A 25,864-nucleotide genomic window follows, 5' to 3' on the forward strand; every position below is an offset into this window, starting at 1 on the left:
CTTCCTAAGCAACCCAAATTCCAGTATCGGTGTATAACACGCGCACACTATTTGCACCTGATTTTCAGGGTGAAAAAGTATGTGTTATATGCCAATAAATACAGTATTTCCTGGAATCCATCTCCCCCTAGTCCAGGCATGCAGGTAGGAGGGTGTGCTTAGCACAGAAAGCCCCTTTTCCAGATGAAGGATAAAAAAATGCCCATGAAAGAGGGTTGCAAACCGTAAGCAAATTCACGGACAGTTTGCAAAATCTGTGATCTTTACATATGTCCATTACAGACATGCAGTCTGCGTGTCTGTAACAGAACTTCACAGACAGATGTAAAAAAATTTTTACAAACTGTCCGTGAATTTACTGATAGGTGGCATCCTGAAGACTCCTGGGACCTATGACATCATTTTGGCCTTGGCCAGAAAACAGGAAGCAACTGAAGAAATGTAAAAAAAAAAGTTTAAAACAAATTGAATATACCTTCCTACCTATTTACTAAGGCTAGCAGCATAAGGATTTAAAATACCGTAGTTCATGTTGATTAAGAGCGTTTAGATACACGTAGTCTCTATCAGAAGTTTTTGTGATGTAACAAAGCAGGGACACAACTGGGAGACAGGACAGAGTCACTCAATCACAGGAAGTATCTGAACAAGGACCTTCACGGGAGGATCACCAGGGATTACTTTAATGAAAACTGTAGATTAAAAGATATTGAAGTAATATTTGAAAACTGAAGATGTGGGCATTTTAGTGATTATGTCATGCTTACAGATACTTCAACTCCATTTCTGTGTTCCACCAAGACAGGTAGGTGCGTGACGGCACTGCACAGCATGTTGGTACACATATTCACGATACATGGTAACTAAAATGTGGCTTTTTAATAATTTTCCACTAAGGTCCCATGACATTCTCTTAACACACATAAAACTGCATTTACACATGATATAACCTACTTTACGGAATTGCATGGCGTGCTGGAATTTTATTTTAAACACTGTTTCCACATGCCATTATGATAATGCAGCCTCTCCAATAAGTGCTGTAATATTTGTCTGAGAAGCCGCCGCTGACAAAATGGTTTCCATGGCAATGTACAAAGATCCGGGGCAACCAACTCCTATGGGATGATTTGTTAGAGATTCTATTAAAATGACACTCTGAGTTCAAAATGCAGAACTGACATTTAAAAATAGGTAGGTATTAGTGGATCGTATCATCGCTGACATCCAACTTGAAAAACTTCAATATTTGTGAAAGGGGACAAGCAAAATATTCTGTTGTGCCTCTAGTGCTCTACTGTGCATGCAGAATGGTTTAGATGAAGTCATTTATCCAACCTGAACATACACTATATTGTCGAAAGTATTGGGACGCACCAAGATCCATAAAGACATGGATGAGCGAGATTGGGGTGGAGAACTTGACTGGCCTGCACAGAGTCCTGACCTCAACCCAATAGAACACCTTTGGGATGAATTAGAGCAGAGTCTGCAAGCTAGGCATTCTAGTCCACATCAGTGCCTAACCTCACAAATGCGCTTCTGTAGGAATGGTCAAACATCCCCATAGACACACTCCTAAATCTTGTGGACAGCCTTCCCAGAAGAGTTGAAGCTGTTATAGCTGCAAAGGGTGGGCCAACTCAATATTGAACCCTACGGACTAAGACTGGAATGCCATTATAGTTCATGGGCGTGTAAATGCAGGCATCCCAATACTTTTGGTAATACAGTGTATGACTTCATACCTATGCTTGTGGCAGCTCATGATCAGCTGGGCAAAATGTAGTACTGACCCCTTAAGAGCTGCAAAATTTTTTTAGGCCCTCCTGGCCTTTTTTTCTATTGGTTATCTGGCCTTCCACTGCCCCAAACCACTCACGACCCACCAGTGGCAACTAAACGTCCATCATCCACTCCATCAATCCTCTTCAATATACGTCTAACTTCACACCTATGCTTGCGGCAACATCTGATCAATGTGGCCAGATGTAGCACTGACCCCTTAAGAGTTTCTGGATTTTTTAGGGTACTCCTGGCCTTTCTATTGGTGATCTGGCCTTCCACTGCCCAAACCACTAATTACCCACTAGTGGCAACCAAATGACCATTATCCTCTTGAATATACATCTGGTTTCACACCTATGCTATGCTTGTGGCAATGTATGATCAGTCCGGTTAAATGTAGCACTGACCCCTTAAGACAGGGGTGTCAAACTCAACTTCATCGTGGGCCGCATCAGCACTATGATTGTCCTCAAAAGGGCCAGTTGTATCTGTAAGATTAGATGTCCAGCGCATCCCCTCCCCTTACATTAGATGTCAAGAGCCACCCCACCATCAGTGGTTGAGTCCCCTCTTCTCCCTAACATCACAGTGCACCCCCTTTCCTTATGCTGCTGCTGGGAAGAAGCTGGATACATTGCTTAAAAGCAGAAAGTAGGGGTCTAGAGGAGGACCAGAGGAGGGCCGGAGCTCTCCTGCAGCTGCAGGAGAGGTGTGAGGGCCACATGAAATGGCCTGGAGGGCCGGATTTGACCCAAGGGCCTTGTGTTTGACGCCTGTGCCTTAAGAGTTGCTGGATTTTTTGGGCACTCCTGGCCTTTACATTGGTGATCTTCTGCTGCCCCAAACTACTGGTGATAACCCACCAGCAGCAACCAAATGACTGCTAACCATCATCCACTCTATCAATACTCTTTTGAAAAATGTATGGGCTTAATGTACAGGAAAGATAGGGGAACAGTATACCTCAAAACATTATAATATTCTAATATTAATGCAATAAAAATAATAATGATAAAGCATGTCTGGTTTTATTGACCTTGTGATGTGTTGGAAATTGACTCAAAATAAATAACATTCAGAATTCAGTTTTATTAAATTAATATATTTTTTTTTTCATAATTTAACCTATATTATGGTAGTTTTGGGACAATTGTGTAATTTTGAAAAACAAATGGTATGATTTTCCCCTTTAAGCACAAGACTAAAGTAATACCCTAAAATATGAGAGCACATTGATTCTGTAAATGTATCAGAGCAGTAAGGGGAAACATGACACCAAACGCTGTGTTTTATTATCTTCATCGCCAAATGGACTAAAGTGCTCTATAAACTGCTTCCGATGTTTTACTGCCTGTTAAAACTGCTCTATCACTTATTCCAGTCTAATCTTACTTTATCTAAATCTAAACTCTCCACTTTATATTGATCCAGTTTATGGTCATTCTGTGATATAGTACAATTTAAGTTTACATTGGGCCACATTAAAAGCTATTTTAGGTTGAACATGATCCACCCTGCTGCTGGTCCTCCTCCACCCTGTCTGCAGAGATGCTGTCATTGTTTTAGGTGGAATCCAGAGCCAGAACTGTGAGATATTTAGATATTTATCATACAGTCTCTGACCCGCTCCCTCCAGTTCTGGGATTCAGGGCATCAGGCTGGCACCTTCTTGGGGGGGGGGGGGGGGGGGGGCAATCTCCTGCTTTTTATTGAGAGGGACACTATAGGAATTCTGGATATTTTTAATTTTACTTTGTGTTTTTGAGTTTATACATTTGTAAACTGATGTTATACAATTTTTTTACTATTTATATTCGTAAAAATGTTGTAGGCTGATGTTTATAGTGCCACTGTTCTCCCAAGGAGCAATGCCACTTTTCTGTTGGGTGCAGGAACATGATGCTGCGATCCTCTAATGGCTAAATCAATTTCTCCTTTACTCTCAGTACTAATCAAGGTGTCCACACAAGTACCACTTACTTCTGGTGCTAAAGGGAGCCTGGCAGAGGACTAATGTGCTGTGGATTGTGGGTAGGACAGAGCCTGCGGGGAGCAACTATGACTTGTGGGTAATGTAGGCCCCAGGGAGATTTAGCCTGTATTACAGACTGGTTCTCAGACTACATATCCCAGTATTAGCAGAGCTCTTTGGAGAGGAAAAGAAAGGTCTGTTCCTGGGCTCAGGGCAGATGTGGTGAGAACATTATGGGAGACAGACTGCAGGCTGTTAACAGGTCATTTTGCCACCACATCAGGGTTGTAGAGAGGCAGAGTAGCAGACATCTTCTAGCACATAAGAATGCTGCTGTGTGACTGGTGCTGCCATCTGATCGTTGTGAAGTACGCCAATGTTGCTGACTGCTACTGCAGCCTGATCACTGGTGAGAACATGACTGTTGCTGACCGCTGCTGTAGCCTGATCACTGGGGAGAACACCATTGTCACTGACTGGTGCTGCTGCCTGATCACTGGGAGAATGCCATTGTCAATGACTGGTGTTGCTGCCTGATCACTGGGGAGAACGCCACTGTCACTGACTGGTGCTGTTAACTGATCATTGGGGAGAATGCCACTGTCGCTGACCGCTGCTGCAGCCTGATCACGGGGAGAACACCATTGTCACTGACTGGTGCTGCTGCATGATCACTGGGGAGAACGCCATTGTCACTGACTGGTGCTGCTAACTGATCGTTGAGGGAGAACACCACTGTCGCTGACCGCTGCTGCAGCTTGATCACTGGGGAGAACGTCATTGTCACTGACTGGTGCTGCTACATGATCACTGGAGAGATTGCCACTGTCACTGACTGGTGCTGCTGCCTGATCACTGGGGAGAGCGCCACTGTCACTGACTGGTGCTGCTGCATGATCACTGGGGAGAACGCCACTGTCACTGACTGGTGCTGCTGCCTGATCACTGGGAGAATGCCACTGTCATTGACTGGTGCTGCTGCCTGATCACTGGGGAGAACGCCACTGTCACTGACTGGTGCTGCTGCCTGATCACTGGGGAGAATGCCACTGTCACTGACTGGTGCTGCTGCCTGATCACTGGGGAGAACGCCACTGTCACTGACTGGTGCTGCTGCATGATCACTGAGGAGAACGCCACTGTCACTGACTGGTGCTGCTAACTGATCATTGGAGAGAATGCCACTGTCGCTGACCGCTGCTGCAGCCTGATCACGGGAGAACACCATTGTCACTGACTGGTGCTGCTACATGATCACTGGGGAGAACGCCATTGTCACTGAATGGTGCTGCTAACTGATCGTTGAGGGAGAACGCCACTGTCGCTGACCGCTGCTGCAGCTTGATCACTGGGGAGAACATCATCGTCACTGACTGGTGCTGCTACATGATCACTGGGGAGATTGCCACTGTCACTGACTGGTGCTGCTGCATGATGACTGGGGAGAACGCCACTGTCACTGACTGGTGCTGCTGCGTGATCACTGGGAGAATGCCACTGTCACTGACTGGTGCTGCTGCCTGATCACTGGGGAGAACGCCACTGTCACTGACTGGTGCTGCTGCCTGATCACTGGGGAGATTGCCACTGTCACTGACTGGTACTGCTGCCTGATCACTGGGAGAACGTCACTGTCACTGACTGGTGCTGCTGCCTGATCACTGGGAGAATGCCACTGTCACTGACTGGTGCTGCTGCATGATCACTGAGGAGAACGCCACTGTCACTGACTGGTGCTGCTGCCTGATCACTGGGAAAACGCCACTGTCACTGACTGGTGCTGCTGCATGATCACTGAGGAGAACGCCACTATCACTGACTGGTGCTGCTAACTGATCATTGAGGAGAATGCCACTGTCGCTGACCGCTGCTGCAGCCTGATCACTGGGAGAACACCATTGTCACTGACTGGTGCTGCTACATGATTACTGGGGAGAATGCCACTGTCACTGACTAGTGCTGCTGCCTGAACACTGGGGAGAATGCCATTGTCACTGACTGGTGCTGCTGCTGCATGATCACTGGGGAGAACGCCACTGTCACTGACTGGTGCTGCTAACTGATCATTGGGGGAGAACGCCACTGTCGCTGACCGCTGCTGCAGCTTGATCACTGGGGAGAACGCCACTGTCACTGACTGCTGCTGCTAACTGATCACGGGAGAGAACACCACTGTCACTGACTGGTGCTGCTGCATGATCACTGGGGAGAACGCCACTGTCACTGACTGGTGCTGCTAACTGATCATTGGGGAGAATGCCACTGTCTCTGACCGCTGCTGCAGCCTGATCACGGGAGAACACCATTGTCACTGACTGGTGCTGCTGCCTGATCACTGGGGAGAACGCCACTGTCACTGACTGGTGCTGCTGTCTGATCACTGAGGAGAATGCCACTGTCACTGACTGGTGCTGCTGCCTAATCACTGGGGAGAACGCCATTGTCACTGACTGGTGCTCAGTGGCAGCTGGTGCTCAAAATTTTGGGGGGGCGCAAACAAACTGAAAAATTCTGAAAAAACCCCATCAATTGCAGCTTCACTGTACCATCCATTGCAGCCACTGTACTATCAATCGCAGCCACTGTGCCCATCAATTGCAGCCACTGTGCCATCAATCGCAGCCACTGTGACATCAATCGCAGCCACTGTGCCCATCAATTGCCGCCACTGTGCCATCAATCGCAGCCTCTGTGCCCATCAATTGCTGCCACTGTGCCATCAAACGCAGCCACTGTGACCATCAAACGCAGCCACTGTGCCCCACAAAAATTGAGCCACTGTATCCCATCAATTGCCGCCACTGTGCCCATCAAAGGCAGCCACTGTGCCCCATAAAAATTCAGCCGCTGTATCCCATCAATTGCTGCCACTGTGCCCATGAAACGCAGCCACTGTGCCATCAAACGCAGCCACTGTGCCCATCAATTGCCTCCACCGTGCCATCAAACTCAGCCACTGTGCCATCAAATGCAGCCACTGTGGCCCATAAAATGTAGCTCGTTGTCTAATCACTGGGGAGAACGCCATTGTCACTGACTGGTGCTCAGTGGCGGCTGGTGCTCGAAATTTTTAGGGGGCGCAAACAAACTGAAAAATTCTGAAAAAACCCCATCAATTGCAGCTTCACTATACCATCAATTGCAGCCACTGTACCATCAATCGCAGCCACTGTGCCATCAATCGCAGCCACTGTGCCATCAATCGCAGCCACTGTGCCATCAATCGCAGCCACTGTGCCCATCAATTGCCGCCACTGTGCCATCAATCGCAGCCACTGTGCCCATCAATTGCTGCCACTGTGCCATAAAACGTAGCCACTGTGCCATCAAACGCAGCCACTGTGCCCCATAAAAATTCAGCCACTGTGTCCCATAAAATGCAGCCACTGTGCCCATCAATTGCCGTCACTGTGCCCATCAAACGCAGCCACTGTGCCCATCAATTGCCTCCACCGTGCCATCAAACGCAGCCATTGTTCCATCAAATGCAGCCACTGTGGCCCATAAAATGCAGCTGGCTGTCTGATCTTTGGGGAGAACGCCGCTGCTACTGACTTTGCTAAGCGGACGAAGAACAGAGGGAGAACAGCTGTTTCAGCTATGATCAGTGTATTCTGACAATGCTGCTTTCCATTGTGAGAATACAATGTCCCAGCAAGATTCCTCCACTCACCTTGTTTGTGTGGGTGGAAGGACCTGTTAATTTCCTTCTGTTCCACTATCTATGGCTAGCTGAGCAGGTAGCAGCTTAGCAAGGGGATGAAGCTGTAATTACTATAGAACAAAAATGGCTCCTTCTTGGATGGAAAAGTGAGGTCATGAAGAGTACTGTTAAATGGTAAAAATTTTATAATAATTACCTGTAAATCTTACACTTACACATTAATATCATGCTAAGTGCACTTCAAAGTGTATTTCCACTTTTGCAACCAAATTGGGATAATGTCTGTATATGTGTCTTGCATTTTCCAATTCACATAGCATAACTTATGTATAATAAATATAATATTGCTAATTACTGTACCTTTCAACTTGCTGCAAAACCCTACTAAAGCTTTCCTCTTCTATGTGTGGCCAGGTGCTTGGCTAGAGACAGAGAGCGATTTAGGACACTGTGCTGCAGTGCTTTCTGTGCTGCCAATGGACTTCAGCTGAATAGATTAACATTACCTCACCTCCATCCACCAAAAGAACCTGACAAGCAGAAGGAACTCAAGAGACTTGATGATTGGCAGCATTGAATCATGGGAGATGAAGTTCGGGAAAGAAACTTTACTATGGCAGTCTACAGACGATTGGACTTCAATTCCCAATGCAAACCGTGTATAAAGAGAGAGAGCTGTATTATTCTTAGGTAGAACACCAAGGGACTGAACCTTAGTGTAGCTATATTTGTGTTCCCAGTAGCAGTGCAGTATCCATTTGCTTAAAGCGGAGTTCCACACAAAAATTGAACTTCCGCTTTTCGGAACCCTCCCCCCCTCCGGTGTCACATTTGGCACCTTTCAGGGGGTGGGGGGTGCAGATACCTGTATAATACAGGTATTTGCACCCACTTCCCATGGGGGGTCTACGCCACTTCCAGTCCCCCCCCCCCCCCCCGCTGTCTGCTGGGAGACACACGGGTCCCAGAGACAGCAGGGACCATTCGAATTCTGCAGCGCATCTCGCGCATGCGCAGTAGGGAACCAGGAAGTAAAGCCGCAAGGCTTCACTTCCTGATTCCCTTACCAAAGATGGCGGCGGCAGCATCCGAGGACCGAGGGACGGTTCGGCCTCAGGTGCCGACATCGCGGGCGCCCTGGACAGGTAAGTGTCCTTATTTTAAAAGTCAGCAGCTGCAGTATTTGTAGCTGCTGACTTTTAAAAAAAAAATTTGGCATACCTCTGATTTAACCTGTTGTGTCAGTGGGCTGAGGTTGTTCTCAGAGTCCAGGCAGAAGAACAGAGAACCCAATCTACCAAGCAGCTAATGCGGGGGGAGTACTACATGTAGCGCTATCCCCATAGGGGCCGCATGTGAATGTCGTTGTCCCACCCTGCACATTCAGGCACACGAATTTCCAGACACACAGAGTCAAGAAGCAGTCCTTGCGCTGTGTTTTTTTGTTTTATTAGAGGAATAGAACTTGAAAGGTGATAGGGTGCATATGGGATGCCCACTTGACTGAAGAAACTTTAAGGATCCATGGGCGCTGCCACCCCCTTTCCATCGCCACCCCCCCCCCCCCATACATGGGTCCGGGGAGAGCTGGTTTTTTTAAGCACCAATTAGAACCAGAGGCAATATAGGATGGTTCGGGTCGCAGAGAGTGTGCTCCAATCCCACCCAGGTGTGTTACAACAACAAATGAATAGTCCCTGTTGTAACACTGATCCTCCTCCCGGCCAATCAGGAAGCGGGTTTCAACACCGGTTACCCGATTGGCTGAAAGGACAGGCAATCCTATTGGACGCCTAGGAAGAGGAGGGGAGGAGCTGGAAGCTGCCACGGAGAAGAAGACATGGAGCCGCTGCACCACGCTGCCTGCTGCCTGCTACCCGCCATGATGGGGTAAGCGTCGGACTGGCTGACCCCCCAAAAAAAAAACACGAGCCGCCACTGGTAGGGACTAAATTATATACACTCCACTATAGACAATCTCTCTTCAAGCAAGCACATACACTTGTTTGCAGACTATCACTCCCGGGACCAGCTAGCACTGATGTGGGGATCTGACACTGGCTCTGTCAGACCCAAAGCAAACGCCCTTTGCAGGCAGAGACCGTGGGCCCCTATGGGCCCTCCTGGCTGCAGCCACCCCTTTCCAATGCCTGTGCCACCACAGTCCTGCTGACTGGCTCTACACCCATCCTAGACTGCTCCATCCCAGTCCTCTCAGGCGTGCCTCCCAGTCCTCCTGACTGTGTGTCACCAGCAGTCTTGGCTGTTCCTGTTGCTCCTGGAGACTTCCCTGGCAGTGTTGTCCTGCTGTCCTCTCCTTGCTCTCAGTGCCCCCTGACCAGGACACCTCCATGTGCCTTTAGAGCAGTGGTTCTCAACTCCTGTCCTCAGGACCCACCAACAGGCCATGTTTGCAAGATAACTGAAATACATCACAGGTGATCTCATTTGTTGCTCAGTGATTGCAGTATTCTAGTCTGCATCTCCCCCAAGGTAATACTTAAAATCTGGCCTGTTGGTGGGTCCCGAGGACTGGAGTTGAGAACCACTGCTTTAGAGGGTCCCGTCTGCACCCGAGCCCCGGCCCAAGGTCACACCCCCCCCAAGACAGGGGAGCTCCCTCAAAGGCCACGACAGCCTAACACTCCATCTCCAGCTTCCACCCAAACTCTCCTCCCCCAGCTGGGCTGACCCAGAGTATTTGAGGCTGCCTGCTCTCTGCCAACCCAAGTTGGGGATTGGTCAGGGACCTCAGAATACTCCAGGCAGCTCCACCTTACTTCCCCTCCCATCTTTCTAGAAGGTTCCAGCACATTCTAGAAATAGAGGGGAGGTCTCAGTGACGCTGCCTGTGAGTCATCCAGCTCTCCCTGGATCCCTCCACAAATTTACCTACTCTAAACAAAATCTCACCTTTAGCACTTTAGCAATGCTAGGGGGTGCTACATACATATGTAATATAAAGGGTGAGGAGGACTGGGGAGTAATGTGTACCATAGTTAACTTTGTCTGTAATGTGTTGGCAGATCTCATTACCAGTTGTAAACTAGAAGTGCAAACTATCTGTCCTAACAAAAGGTTAAAGTGGAACTTAACACATTAAATAAGATTTTTTATTTTGTGCCTGCCTCTTCCTCTTTCACTTCTGTTGGGGTTTTTTTGCTGCAAGATATCGCTTCCTGGTTTCCAGCCTAATCTAGGCCTCACTGCCTATTGGGATTGCTACGTCACAGCTATCCCAGGAGGCAGTGTGTTACTGAGCTGCAACTTTGTGGCACATCTGTGCATGCACGGCTGATATCCACACAAATGCCATGGGTGCTATAGTGCCCATCTACCAGAAGCTGGTGGCACATTTATGTGCATGCCTGGAAACCCACTGCATGTGTGCAGATAGGTTGCCAGTCTCCTTAAGCTGCCAATTACTTGGAAGAGACCAATGGTGCATCTGCGCATGCGTAATTATTTTTTTAAATGGCTGCATGTAGGAGGGCGGGGAGAGGGCATTCATGCATGGTTAAAGTGATATTAAGCCCATTAAAGCGGAGTTCCACCCAAAAGAGGACACCTAACCCACTCACATTCCACATTGGGCATGTCATTTTTTTTGGTGGGGGGAGAGTGGGCACCTAGTTTTGACAGGTGCCCAGCTCCCATTTCTACTCAGGCCGCCTAGGTGACTCGAGTGGAAATTCTCCTCTCCCCCTCCCCCTCCCTCCCTGCAATCTTCTAGGACACGTCACAGGACCCAGAAGATTGTCCGGCCATTGAGAAGGCGCATCATGACTCGCGCATGCGCAGTGCACACCCGGCTGTGAAGGCGCAAGCTGTCACAGCAAGGTGCCCACACTTGTGATGCTGGTGCCGGAGAGAACCGAGGGAGAGAACTGAGGTTTCGGGCGGCCGCATTGCTGGATTGTGGGACAGGTGAGTGTGTGTTTATTAAAAGTCAGCAGCTACACTTTTAGTAGCTGCTGACTTTTAATAAACACAAAACAGCGACCCTCTCACCGACTCCCCAATGTGACAATGAATTTTGAGATTGAAGAGTCCCTTCAGTCTGGCTCTGGTGTCGCTGTAACTTGAACAAGGTACAGAGGTCTAGAGAATGCTCTGGTCTCTCAGGGGCAGCCATGCAAGGTAGACTGGATGGACAGTGTTGCTGATCCCAGCGATCTCCTTTACACCCCCCCAGGCTTTCTTGGGCTTCGTTTCCCCCTGCTAAATCTGGCCAGGATGTTCAGGGCGCCAAGACAGCGGGTTTTCCCGGGCGATTCAATATAGAAAATCATCATTGTCTATTTTTATTTTTTATGCTGCTAGCTTAAAGTGGTTGTAAACCCCAGTCATGAAATGTGAACAGAGCACATATATCTGTAGTGTTTACTTATCTTTCTCCAAAGTTCTAAATGTCATTTCTCTCTGGTGCTCCGTTCCTCTGTTATCAGCATGAGTCACTTCTGGGAAGTTTTCCTGACACATGCAATACAATTTCTGTTGTAGAGGGAGATAAGCACACAGTTTGTCTATTCAGAACACAGCTCTGCATGTTCCTTCATTCCTCTGCCTATGTGGAGGGGGGGTGGGGGTGTCCCTTTCCTCCAATCAGCTCTCACACAGTGTATAATAGTTGTAACTGCAGCTCTCCACCCTCTCCCACCATCTCTCTCTGCTCCTCACAGATGCATAGGGATTTTATCACAAATCTGCACTTTTGAAGAGTTGTAGACAAGAGAAGACTGCAGATAAACCAGTAAAACATCCACTGAAAGTAAATATAAAAAATATCATGTTTACTTGTTTTATTACATTTCTTCAGTTACTTCCTGGTTTTCAGGCCTAGACAAATGATGTCATACATCTCAGGAGTCTTCAGGAAGGGAGGAGGGAAGGACAGTTTTCCTCAGCTAAGCACACCCTCCTTCCTGCATCTGCCTAGGGGCAGATGGATTCCAGGAAGTAAATGCTACATGAATCACCTGCCCTTATTCAAGATGGCCACAGCCAGAAATGCTAGAGGGTTTTTTTTTTTTCAAAGTGATTTCTCAACAAAGTAAAGAATGGAGACATGGGTGGATAGGCGAGTTTTCTTTGAATATTAAAAATAAATTAAAAACGTTTTTGGTTTGTGGTGCTTAGGTGCAACCTATTTCTGCCTCATAGAAGGGGAAAGTAAATAAAGCGCAGTGTCTGCTTCTCCGTTTTATCGTAGTCCAACAACTGGATACATTTGCTTTTTGGGTTTAATACTGCTTTAACCACTTTAGGCCCGGAAGGTTTTACACCCTTAACGACCAGGCCATTTTTTGAGATACGGCACTGCGTTACTATAACTGACAATTGCACGATCATGCAACGCTGTACCCAAACCAAATTGATGTCCCTTTTTCCCACAAATAGAGCTTTCTTTTGGTGGTATTTGATCACCTCTCCGGTTTTTATTCTTTGCGCTATAAACAAAAAAGATCAACAATTTTGAGAAAAAAAACTATATTTTTTACTTTTTGCTATAAAACATACCCAATAAAAACATGTAAAAAATCTGATTTCTTTATCAATTTAGGCAAATTTGTATTCTGCTGCATATTTTTGGTAAAAAAAATCCCAATAAGTGTATATTGATTGGTTTGCGCAAAAGATATCGCATCTACAAACTATGGGATAGATTTCGTTTTTTGGGGTTTTTTTTTTTACTAGTAATGGCGGCGATCAGTGATCTTTAGCAGGACTGCAACATTGCGGCGGACAAATTGGACACTTTTTGTGGACCAGTGACACCAATACAGTAATCAGTGCTAAAAAAAAATGCAACTGTCACATATAAATTACACTGGCAGGGAAGGGGTTAACATCAGGGGCAATCAATAAGTTAAGTGTGCTCCTAGGGAGTGCTTTCTAACTGTGTTGGGAATTCTGACACCAGACAAACAGAGATATCTGTGTTCCTGATTAGTAGGAACACAAGACCTCTCTCTTCCTCTGTGACAGAACAACGAACGGTCTGCCTTGTTTACATAGGAAGACTGCTGTTCTGTCATTCCCTCGAACGATTGCGGTTCGCCAGCGCATCATGGCCGATCACAGCGGGAGTGGGTAGTCAGCGGCGCAAGCGCTCCCCAGACACGGAAGTTGCGAACAATGTACAGGTATGTTGTTTCGCGCAGCCGGGCCGCCCTGCCGCAGTATGTGTGTAGTGGGTGGTGGGGGCACTCTACTACAGGAGGTGTTTTACGGGCCAGATCACCAGGTGAAAACAACTAAAAACAAAAGAAAAAAAAACTAATGTGGTCACTATATCTAATGAATGGTAAGCTGCACTATATTACATTTACATGGGCTATTTAACGCTTTAAGTACCCAGTTACACATGGCGAGCTATTATAGACAATACAAACTCCCTATAGAGTCCTGTAAATGATCGTGCTCCAAAAAAAAAAAAAAGAAAGAAAGAAAGGTAAGATGCTTTTTTTTATTATTATTTCAGGTATGCTATGTGGATGGGAACACTTAACATGTTAGTGGGTGTTCTCAAGTTTGACTGCAAAGGTGGAAATACACTTTAAGGAACAGTTAGCACTCCTACTGAGCACAGTGAGCAGAGGTATAATTCTGCTGTAACAACATATCGATAGAACACTCTCAAGCTGTGCTTTGATGTTAAGGATGAGGGTTTGGGTTTCCTATGACTTGAGCAATACTTTATTAATAAGACATTAATCTGCAGGTATGCCATATGTTCTGTCATAATGTTCAGGATAGACAGCTAAGAGCTTTTAAATGTTGCCTATGGCAAAGCTATTATGCATCACTCTCAAACTCAAAAATAACCTTATGTCAGTGATAGAAGAGTTTCATGTACTTCCCTGCAGAGTGATAGAAGATATAAAATATTGTCTACTACTAGCTGGAATTATATCTGTTCCCTCAATTTAAAGAGCAATTCAAGGTAACAAGGGACATAGGTAGAAAAAAAAGACACATTTGCTTCAAGATCAACAAAAAAAACTTCTTCAGAACGCTAAACTCGCAGTTCATCCAGAAAAAGGCAAAAAAAAAAAAAATCTGTGTATAATTTGTCCACTTCGGTCCCTGTTGATTCCCAAAGCTAATTAAATAACACCCTTCATTATTATTAGTGGCCATCTATATTTTGTGCATTTATAAACACATCCAGGCTTTTTTTTTTATTAATTAGTAGACTGAATTGCATAGAACTTGTACATGTAGCACCCTGGTGTTTAGGCAGGGTTGCTCCTAAATTTACCTGCCAGGAGTAGCTATCTTGGCTAATTGTTGAGGATCAATTGATTTCACTCTAAAGCCTCATACACACAGTTCGATTGTTTGAAGGGGATTGTCTGTTGACATCTTCCAGTTTGGGGATGGAACCATAAGTTGGTCTAGTCGACAGCAAGTAGCTGTCGACTAGAAGCAGAGTACTGAAGCAGAGTACATTGCAGCAGCACACGCATGTCAAGAAGCGATATGGATTCATCCACTTTTTGTGGACATTGGGAAAGACATGTCAAAACTAGACATGTGCAATTCGTTCAGTTCCAAATGACTTTTTTAACAAATTCAGACAAATTCATTGATTCAGAAATATCCGAATTTCCAAAATTCGGAAAATCTGAAATCCGGAAATTTGAAAATTCGAAATTCGTAATTTCGAAAATTCAAAATTTCAGAAATTCGAAAATCCAAAAATAAGAATATAGATCCGAAAATTCAAAAACCCGAAAATCTGAAATAATAACTAACTATTAATAACTTAACTATTACTAAGTATTATATTATAGGTATTGGAATTTCCTTTCAAATTTTGCTATTAGTGAACGTAACAAAGACGAATTTATCCGAAGTTATGAATTATCCGTAATAATGAGTGCCATATTTAAACGAATGGAATGTAACAAATTAATAATAATAAATAACAATAATAATAAAAACGTATTATTGTTAATTATTATTATTTAGTTCCGTTCCATTTGTTTAGATGCGGAAAGGAAATTCCAATACTTATAATTTAATAGTTAGTTATTATTAGTTAGTTAGTTATTATTTAATATTTTTGGATTTTTGGATTTTCATCTTTTCAAATTTTTTGGATTTTCTTTTCTTATTTTCGAATTTTCAAATTTTAGAATTCCGAATTTTCAAATTTTAGAATTCCGAATTTTCAAATTTCCAAATTTTCTAATTCCTGAATTTCGAATTTTCGAATATTCGATTATTCGAATATTCGAATTTTTGAATATCCGAAAAAAACAAAAAGCGAATTAAACGAAAACAAACAAATTTTTCGGCAGTACATATATCTAGTCAAAACCAATTCCCATTTTTCACGACAACCAGGGATGTATAAAGCTTACACAATCAGAAAGGGTCAATCCTAGGACCAAACACATTGATGTCAAGTATCACCTACTGAGGGACAATCAAGAGCAAGGTGTTATTGACATTCAATATTGCCCATCAGAGGAGATGACTGCCAATGCACTCACCATGCCTTTGTTGAAGGAACGTCATAGTTATTTCCAGAAGAAGCTGAATATAATTTGACAAAGCACATGCTGTTGAGAAGGGGTGTTGGAAGTACAACAGCACACAGTAGTAGCTTTATATACTGTGAACTATATATATATATATGCATTGTACCTGTCTATACCAGCAGGTGGTGCTGTGGTATTATAGTGTATAGTTCTTATATTCTATCATATAACAGGATGCATTGTCTATCTATGCTCAATGCACTCATTTGTGTTCTCTTTCTGTTTTCTGTCTACATGATGTAAAGCCATGAAAAAAATATCCTCCATGAAAGTAAAGGTGTTCTGCTGCATACAACAAGCTTCCAGCACATAATAATTTCAATAACCTGCTAATAAAAGGATGGTGCAGCTACAGTAGCCATAAAAAGGTTCCAAACTGAAGATGCAGGTGCTGTTCCTTGCAGGAAATGCCAAAGCACCTGGCAACTGCTGTCACAAGCTAGAGATATGGGGTGCTTCTGGCTGCTTTGCGTTGGCTCTAAGCTATCCCCTGGTCTCAGATATGTAGTGTTGCAGCCTTACTGTCCTTTCTATACAGGCCTTGGGGTTAGTGAAATGGAAGTTACTCACTTAGTCCCTTTAGTGGTTCCTGTATTTCAAGAGGCTGCTGTATGGACACGCTGTTTTACAGGCTTGGTCCTGGTTCAGGAAGGCTTCAGCTTAGCTGAGACTGGTAAAGGGTGTAAGATTTCCAGTTGCTCCTTCTCCCTTCCTCTCACTCTCACTTGCTCTCTCTCTTGGCTCTCCTTCAGCACAGAAGTCCCCTCCAGGCAACTGGACCCTGGACTATGCTCTAGTACTGCAAGGCTCCCGACTATTTATGGGCGGTTCCCCCATCTACTAGGCCTCGCCTTCCCAGGGATTGGTGGAAATTCCATAAATAATAAGGCTCCAGTATCTGCTCCTCCACCGATTAGGTTCTAGAACTGTCCACAGAGTTCTAGAAAACAGGGGGGGTAGCAGAACCACAGCCCTTGGAGCACTGCACAGTCATAACACAACACATTAACCCCTGCTCCTCTGTCTACAGAGGAGCCAACTAAATTTACTTATACTTAGCAACGCTGAGGGTGCTACACTTGCACTACATTTGATATTATTCTCAGCAAGATCAATTATTAAAGAAAAAACAAAAAGAAAAGGGGTGGATATCAAAGTAAGATAATGTGAAATAAATAAACCATTAACTAGCTAGATGACATTGAAAAGAATATTTCTCCTTTACTGGCCTAAAGCAGAACTTCAGTCAAAAAGTGAAGTCCTCACTGCAGACCATACTCCTCGGCTCTGACGTTTCAAGTACACAGGCTGGGGGGGAAGAGCCGAGGAAGACACCACACTACAGCACCTGCCCTGAGGTATGTAATAACAGGAGTATTATGCAGAGGAGGGGGACATGGTGTTGGGGGGGGGGCATTGGCAGGTAACAATTATGCTGCCAGGAGTGATTTGGGGGGGGTTTAGAGGATAGGTGCTAGGGGTGCTTTTTTGGGGTTAGAGAGGACTTGTACTAGAAGTAGAAAGAGGGGGGCAGATTTTAAGTTTAACCCCCCAGCACAATTCCTCTCCCCACCCAAAGCACCCCCTAGCACATATCCTCTAACCCCCCCAAAATCAAAGATCCCATCCTGGCTCCATCCACCCCCTGATCCCATGCCTGATCCATCCACCCCCCCGATCCCATCCCTGCTCCATCCACCCCCATCCCATCCTGGCTCCATCCACCTTCTCTGATCCCATCCCGCCTCCATCCACCCCCCATTCCATCCTGGTTCCATCCACCTCCCCCGATCCCATCCCAGCACCATCCACCTCCCCCAATCCCAACCCAGCTCCATCCATTGTAGCAGGTTTAGGGGGGAGAGTCACATCGCCGCACTAGCCTGCTTGGTGCAGGGGGGTGTTGTTTTACCGGGGGTGCATGTTTTACCGCACCAGGTGACACCAACCCTAATGACGCCACTGCTGGGACACATCACATGATGGCCCTGTTCCACCCTTCCCCCTCTCTTCTCCAAGCTAACAGCCTGACCCAAGACTGCATTGTTGACTGTCAACTCTTTCCTGTGAAAACTGGAAGTTCAGGGAAGCAGCACTAAGAAAGCAAGGGCCAGAAGCTTTGAAAGTTGTAAACTGCAAAGGGCAGGGGTAAAAATTTTAACAAATAGTTTACTGGGGAATGTTTATTTTATTGTGCTCAATGTGTTAAATTAAAAAACGCTGAGGGTTTAATACTACTTAAGGCATATTGATTAAGATTGAGGATTGCTACAAACGAGAAAAATGTTTGCCTTGACCTCCACTCCCCAATATATCCTATTTAAACTATCTAGATTGATTTGATACAATAACTAATTACTGATTACATTAGCTAACTTCACTAATTGCTGCTTTGTTTTGTTCTAAAGTTCATTTCTATTTGATCAATAGGACGGCTTTGCTAATTCATTAATTCAGTTGATTAAGTGATCTGTAGCATTACAGGGATTATTCGGGATTTAACAGATTTAACTGTTTAGTTCTCTTATGTTAATAAACAGATTGTTTTATATTTGGGATGAACCAATGTTAATATTCTGATCGTACATGTTCCTAGAGTAAGCTTAAAGTGGTTGTAAACCTCAGACATGAAAGATGATCAAAGCATATCCCTCTATAGTGTGTACTTGTCTCAATCCAGAACACTAAGTGTCATTTCTGTCTGCTGTTTCGTTCCTCTGCTATCAGCATGAATCACTTCTGACAAGTTTTCCTGACACCAAGAGAGAAATGGTGACAGAGGAGGGTCCTCCAACTGATTGACAGCCTCAGCTCTGTTCCTGTGTGCTGTGTGAAGAGGGGTGTGTCCTTTCCCTCCAATCAGCTCTCAGAGTTCTCCTCACTGATGTAACTTCAGCTCTCCGCCCCCCTGCTTTTCAGAGCTGAGAGATCCTGTGTAAATTCAGCACTTTGAAGTGACATAGAAAAAAGGCGGCTTAGATAAACAAGTACAACTTATGTAGGAGGATTTGTTCAATCTCTGTGTATCACTTAAGGCCAATCACTTCACTGGGTATATGTGAGGGTTTACATCCACTTTAAAGTTAGCGGGTGCTTCAGCAACAGCCAGATGGAGACTGAAAACTTCACAGATCAATGTACGGTATTTGGAAGCATGTCAAGAATCTTAAAATAATGTCCGAAAGTGTTATTCGAACTGATCACAGCACAGCATAAAAGAGTTTCAGGACCACGCAGGACCCCTTCGTCAGGCATGTCTAGGCATTGCATGCCTGACAAAGAGGGCTTACGCACCCCCAAAACATTGTACTTTTGCACTGTTATATTTGGGTTGGTCTCATTTTCAGTGAATTAGTCCTCCTGCAAGGGGAGCATGTATGAGAAAAATATTGACACTTCTAACTCAAATGTGTAGTAATGATTAAAAGGAGATTACTGGGGTCACTATAAGCTAGCACCCCATAACTTGTAACTGCAAGCATCAAAATAAATTGACAAAATATTTTGGCATAAATATGAAATATTACTCAATGCAACTAATCCAGTAAAAGCATAATACTAGAATTCAATGCACTTTTGTTCATATCTATGCAATTGCAGTTGATGTGTTTTTCCGGTGCGTTTTTCAGTGCAATTTCGGTTTAAGAACACGCAACATTTTTGTGTTTTTGCATGCAGTTTTCATGCATTTTGTGTTTTTTTTTTCTCTGTATGAAACTGTGAATAACTGGTTGTTAAGGAGTGGGCTGGGAAGCCGGCCGCCGCATCCTTAACAACCGATGGGTCATCAGCTGTCAGCTGAATGTAAAAACAAGAATTGCCAGCAATAAAAAAATTGGGTAAAAAACAGCGTGGGGTTCCCCTCAAAATCCATACCAGAACCGAAGTGAGCCCCCCCCATCCTGAACCATACCAGGCCACATGCCCTCAACATGGGGGGGCTTTGGGGCAGGGGGGGGGTCTGCCCCCCTCAAAACACCTTGGGGACGAGGGCCTTTTTCCCACAACCCTGGCCGGTGGTTGTGTGGGTCTGCGGGTGGGGGGCTTATTGAAATCTGGAAACTCTGCCCCCCAGATCCCACCCCCCCATGTGAATGATCAGTATCCCTACTCATTCACCAAAAAAAAGGTGTCGTTTTGACAAGTGCTTTATTTAAAAAGCAAAAATAAAAAACGAAGTCCCTCGATGTAAATCCATCGCTGACAGCTGATGGTTGTTAAGGACACAGCTGCCAGCTTCCTAGCCCGCTTCTTAAAAACTGGCTATTCACAATTTGTTGTGGAGAAAAAAAAAATACATGTATAAACACATAAAAAAGGCAACACTTGCGTTTTTGGTGTGGGTCCATTGAAGCCTATTACACGCACAACGCAATCTGTTGTGGGAAAAAAGTCCCTGACCCTTTCCAAAATCGAACCGGCTGAAAAGACGCATAGATGTGAACGTGTGCCATAGGAAACAATGTTAAATGGACTGTGTAGAGCGTTTCTGCAAACACTAAAAAACGCATAGGTGCGAACGACTTAAACTCAGGGATAAGATGCAGAATCATAAAATTCTTCTTACGGTTTTTGCAGCTTTATATTATTGTATTCCACACCATCCCAAATGGCATTATATTTGTGGAAACCTCAGCTGCCTTCCCCAAACCGAGCCTCTGCCCTTTTTCATTTGTCACCGCTTTATTCTCTCCTGAACTGATGACGGTCAGCACTCTTGCAGTATTACAATGTAATACCGAGGATTAATGCTGACATAAACATGGCACGTAACTTTACAGATTGACGGCACAATCAATGAGCCATCAATTGGGATTCCAATGCTCATGCCCGAGCAAAGTCATCAAAAGAAGGAGAGGGCCATCTCTCCTAAATGACACACCTGGAAAAACTTTACTACCACTGTAAAATAACTGATGTGTAAAGCGGCGTTTCTCAACCTTTTTTCAGTTGCAAAACCCTATAAATGTATGCACAAACTCGAGACAGCCCAGTCTGAAGTGTAAAAAATTTAAATTTTACTTATCAATGTGAAACATGAGTCTGGGACTGTGCACACACCCACCTTGATGAAATGAATTTCACGTCAGAGGTTCCTCAATCACATCAGAGGCCCACTCCGTCACATCACAGACCCCATCACATCAGAGTCTCCCCATCCCTTAAGAGATGCCCCATCACCATAGAGTCCCTCCATCACTGAGCCCCCTAATCACATAGAGGCTGATTTACTAAAACTGGAGAGTGCAATGTCTAGTGCAACTCTGCCTAGATACCAATCAGCTTCCAGGTTTTTTATCAAAGGTCAGTTGAACAAGCTGTAGTTAGAAGCTGATTGGCTACCATGCACAGCTGCACCCGATTTTGCACTCTCCAGTTTTAGTAAATCAACCCCATAGTCTCTTCTTCACATCAGAGCCCTACCTTCTGGCGCCAGCAGGGAGGCAAAGGACAGGAGGTGGAGCAGGTCTAAAGGTTGGCTTCCCTGAATCAGCATGATGCATTGCCATAGTGTGGATGGGCCAGCTGCCATCACCATAGTACAGAATGACGCCATGCATTCTGCCCTAGAGCGTCATTGGCTGTTATGATGCTGGTAGCTGGCATGGCCACACCATCACAGGTCATATCGCTGATCAAGGGAAAACTGGGTCCAATGCAAGTATGACTCCCACAGGCAGAGGCATGATGGGACTTTTAACAACAGCTGGAGGGCCACCAGTTTGAGACCCCTGCTCTAGACAAACATGAAGTTCACTGTGTAGGCACAACAAACATTTCTAGATGTTCTCTATAATAAAGTGTAACGCCCTGCTCCTGTTGACCAGGCGCTCGTATGTAAATTTGGTGGGTATCTGTTCTATATAAAGTTCAGATTTAATATTATGACTAAATTAGCCTCTGTTCCAGCATTGGCTGTGTTGCGTGCAGTTCCACACTGTCGTCTGTAGGTGTCGTTGTCACCACAGGCCAGTGATGGAAGGGCAACAGGCTAAGGTGTATTGAGTGTCCTCTTTCTCCAGAAACAGCCCAGTGGGAGTGGTTCACCGCTGTGCATTCTGGGAAAGGATACTTAAAGGGCAGACGCCATTTTGTTCTCTCTCTCACCTTCTGGCCCTCCTGGCCTAAAGTATGTGACAACTCCTTTTCTGTCTCGGGTTCCTGCTGGCCCAAGGCTATGTGACTGCAAGTAGGCCCAGAACTTACCTGGGGCCTACTGGTTCAGAGATGATCCTGTGCTGTCTGTCCTGCGGGAAGCCGAGCAATTGAAAGATCCGGGGGAGGACTCATCTTGGAGAGGACCGAGCGAAAGGCTGGTATCTCAAGAGGAGCCTGGTGACTCAATTGGAGGATGCATCCTAACCAACTTACCTCACAGTATTGCCGGATGGGCTTAAAGGAATTATTGGTACTGTGTTGCATCATTCAACTAATACTAAATCCTGTGGCAGAGGATCGTTCAACTAATACTAAATCCTGTGGCAGAGGATCATTCAAGTAATACTAAATCCTGTGGCAGAGGATCCTTCAGCTAATACTAAATCCTGTGGCAGAGGATCCTTCAACTAATACTAAATCCTGTGGCAGAGGATCGTTCAACTAATACTAAATCCTGTGGCAGAGGATCATTCAACTAATACTAAATCCCGTGGCAGAGGATTGTTTAACCATTATTGTTCTTATCAAGTCTGTGGCAGAGACTTTTTGTCCGTGCATCATTCCGGCTGCTAGGTCAGTGAGAGAGGCCTATCCGGGTGAGAAAGATCCGTTGACTGAAGGAGTTCTTGTCTAAAAGTTCCTCAGTGATCTGCACAAGGTATCTGAACTTTCCCTTAAACCCTCCATCCCTCTACTGCTCAAGTTGTTCAATAAAAAAGCATTGGAAAAAGTGACTGGTGCATATATCAGTGGGTGCAAGACACAGTACAGACTCTAAGTTTCTGGTATGGTGAACTGTGAGTAAGGGGTAACGGCAAAGACCCAACATAATAACCAGCAGCTCCTTCGGGGGTAAGTGCTACAAAAGCAAATCATTACCTTTTGAGTTTTGGTCCATATTAAGTGCATCCATCATTTGATATTTGATTTTTACGAGCTGCATCCCTACCTGCCAACCAGTGAAGGAATGATTGAAGCCTACACTGTTGCTATTAATCTGTGCTGTGCAAGAATAGACACTATTACATTTCCTATACGTAATTTGTGGTTGTCTAGCAAGAAATTACACAAACGTCCGTCTGGTTCATAACTTGCTGACTTTGTTAGAAATGAATGACATGGTGGTCAGGCGAGGTATTCACACAACTGGACAGTAATATTGTACATTACTTCCATTTAGTAACTGGACATTGATTTAAAGAGACCCAGTCATTAAAGTGTAACTAAAGGCAAAACTGTCTCTTTTTTTTTTGTTTTGTATATAGGGGAGAGGGATTAGAACACCTGTTGTTATTGCTGTCTGTACCACCATTAATGAGATTCACCCTCTCTATTTGTCCTGTTTACTGTTATCATCGTAAGTGAAAGTAAAAGAAAATTCCAAACTTTGGGTTGACATCGGAACAGTAATAAAGGGGAAATCTACCAATAGGGACACTAATTCTGGTGACAACCAAGGGTTCCCTCGCTTTCCAGGGATTTCCTCTCACTTCCTGCTTTGGCTATGGGATAGGAAGAGAAGAGGATTCTACTAGACATGTGCAGAACGAAAAATTTTATTTTGCTTCGATTTGTTATTTGCATAAATTTGCTTAGTTAAATTTGTTTAATTCATCTAATTCGTTTTCGGAATTTGTTTAATTTATTTGAGTTCGAATCAATTAAAAATTTTCAAATTCCATTTGAAATCAAATCTATTCTATTCAAAATTTTGGAAGATGTTTATTATTCTTTCTATTCCATTCTATGTTTTTTTTTTTTATTCTATTCTATTCTTTTATTTTCTATTCTATTCTAATCTGTTCTTTTCTATTCTATTCCGATTTGAATTTATTTTATTTGAAATATGTATTTCGAAAGAAGGTCATATTCTATTTCATTGTTTTTTCTATTCTATTCTTTTCTATTCTGTTCTATTTTTTTCTATTTGAATTCAAATTTATTCTATTTGAAATCCAAATTTCAGAAGATGATTATATTCTTTCTATTTTATTCTATTCTATTATTTTTTTATTCTAGTCTATCCCTTTATTTTCTATTCTATTTTATTCTGTTTTTTTAATCTTATATTCTATTTTGTTTTGTTTTAGCCTATTCTTTTCTATTTTATTTTATTGCTTTATTTTCTATTCTATTCCTTTATTTTTTATTCTATCACTTTATTTTCTATTTTATTTTTTCCATAGTTATTTATTATTTATTTTGTATTCTGTTCTGTTTTACTCTATTATTTTCTATTCTTTTATTTTCTATTCTATTCTCAACGTACATTGGTATTGGTTAACTTCACGGATGCAAAGAGTCCTGTTGTTTATGCACAATTTATATGTATGGAGGTTTATGTTGCATAGTGTGATTTATATAGTAATGTATTTTTAGTGAGCGCCACATGATTATTGATAACTGTTTATTGGACTTTGCAGGAACGCATGTAGATGTAAGCAGCACCTTTCACGTGTATTTAGTTATGTTGAGATATACACAGGAGGTCATATTTTTATTCATCATTTATATGTGTTTTTTTTAGACACGTTTAGTGTCTATTGATGCATGATTTATTTTGCGAACACATAGTGGTTTTTAATAAGGTAGCGTGGATATATCACTGTCTTTCACGTATATTGGCATTCAGAGGTGACCGAGTGAGAATTCTTCTGGGAGACGTCAGGAATGACTATGGTGGTGCAGAGCCAACAGGAGAAAGACCTTCACGAAGCAAGTTACTCTGAAGTTTTTGATTAGGAAATATGATGAATCCATCAATAAAATAAGCATACCGTTTTTTTTTTTTGTTTTTGTTTTTTTTTTTATTGAAACACAGTCTTGGGGTAAAAGTTCCTTTTTAACACCTTAGCATGGCAGACATACCTCACAATGGCAGTTTTCAGAGTCATGGCCAACTGAGCACACCTTGGCTCCAGCGCCCACAATAAATGCTTGTGATTCTGCGAGTCGCGTTTCCTCAACATAGAAATACTCATTGATACAGCTACAAAGAAGTTGCAAAAGCAGTCTATTCATATGCTGAGCCTGAAAGACTTCATAATCCGTGGATTTTACATACATTTACATCAGGTGAGTTTACTGCTCTACACTGTGCCAGACTTTTCTGTAACCCTAATTAACTGTGACGGCTGCATAAATATTCTTTACAGTACGTCTAAATCATTGCTGCTGGAGAGAGGAGGTTGTATTCTGAATCAAATGCTATATTTAGAATTTAATGAGCTAAGTATAGGGACTTCCATAAAGCACAGCTGTCATCGGAAAGTCCTCCATGGGTTGGTGACACTTCCGGTATGAGAAACACATGCCAATGACATCCATATAGTTTAGGGGACATGAACAGGGGGCAGTTTGTGGGCTCACACTTTTGTGTTGAGTTCAGTATGACACAAGGTAACTGAGAACAAGGGTTAAACAGTGCTTATTACCGCATTAGGGAGTGCGGTCAGACTTCCAGAAAAAGTAAGACAAATAAGACAGAAGGACATGGAGGAGGAGATGTTCAGTCAAGCTTTAGAAACAATGCCAGATAAGGAAAAACAAGGTGGAGATACAAGGTAAAAACAAGGTAAATACATTTACTTTTTTGGTTGAAACATAACAAAATGTTGAAAATTTCAAGGGGTATGAATACTTTTTCAAGGCACCGTAGGTGTATGTTCCACACACCTTTCAGTGGGACTCTCTGGGAAGCCATGCCTTATCATATCTCCAGGGACATCC

Source organism: Aquarana catesbeiana, linkage group LG01 (genome assembly GCF_042186555.1).
Source record: "Aquarana catesbeiana isolate 2022-GZ linkage group LG01, ASM4218655v1, whole genome shotgun sequence".
Classification (NCBI taxonomy): Eukaryota; Metazoa; Chordata; class Amphibia; order Anura; family Ranidae; genus Aquarana; species Aquarana catesbeiana.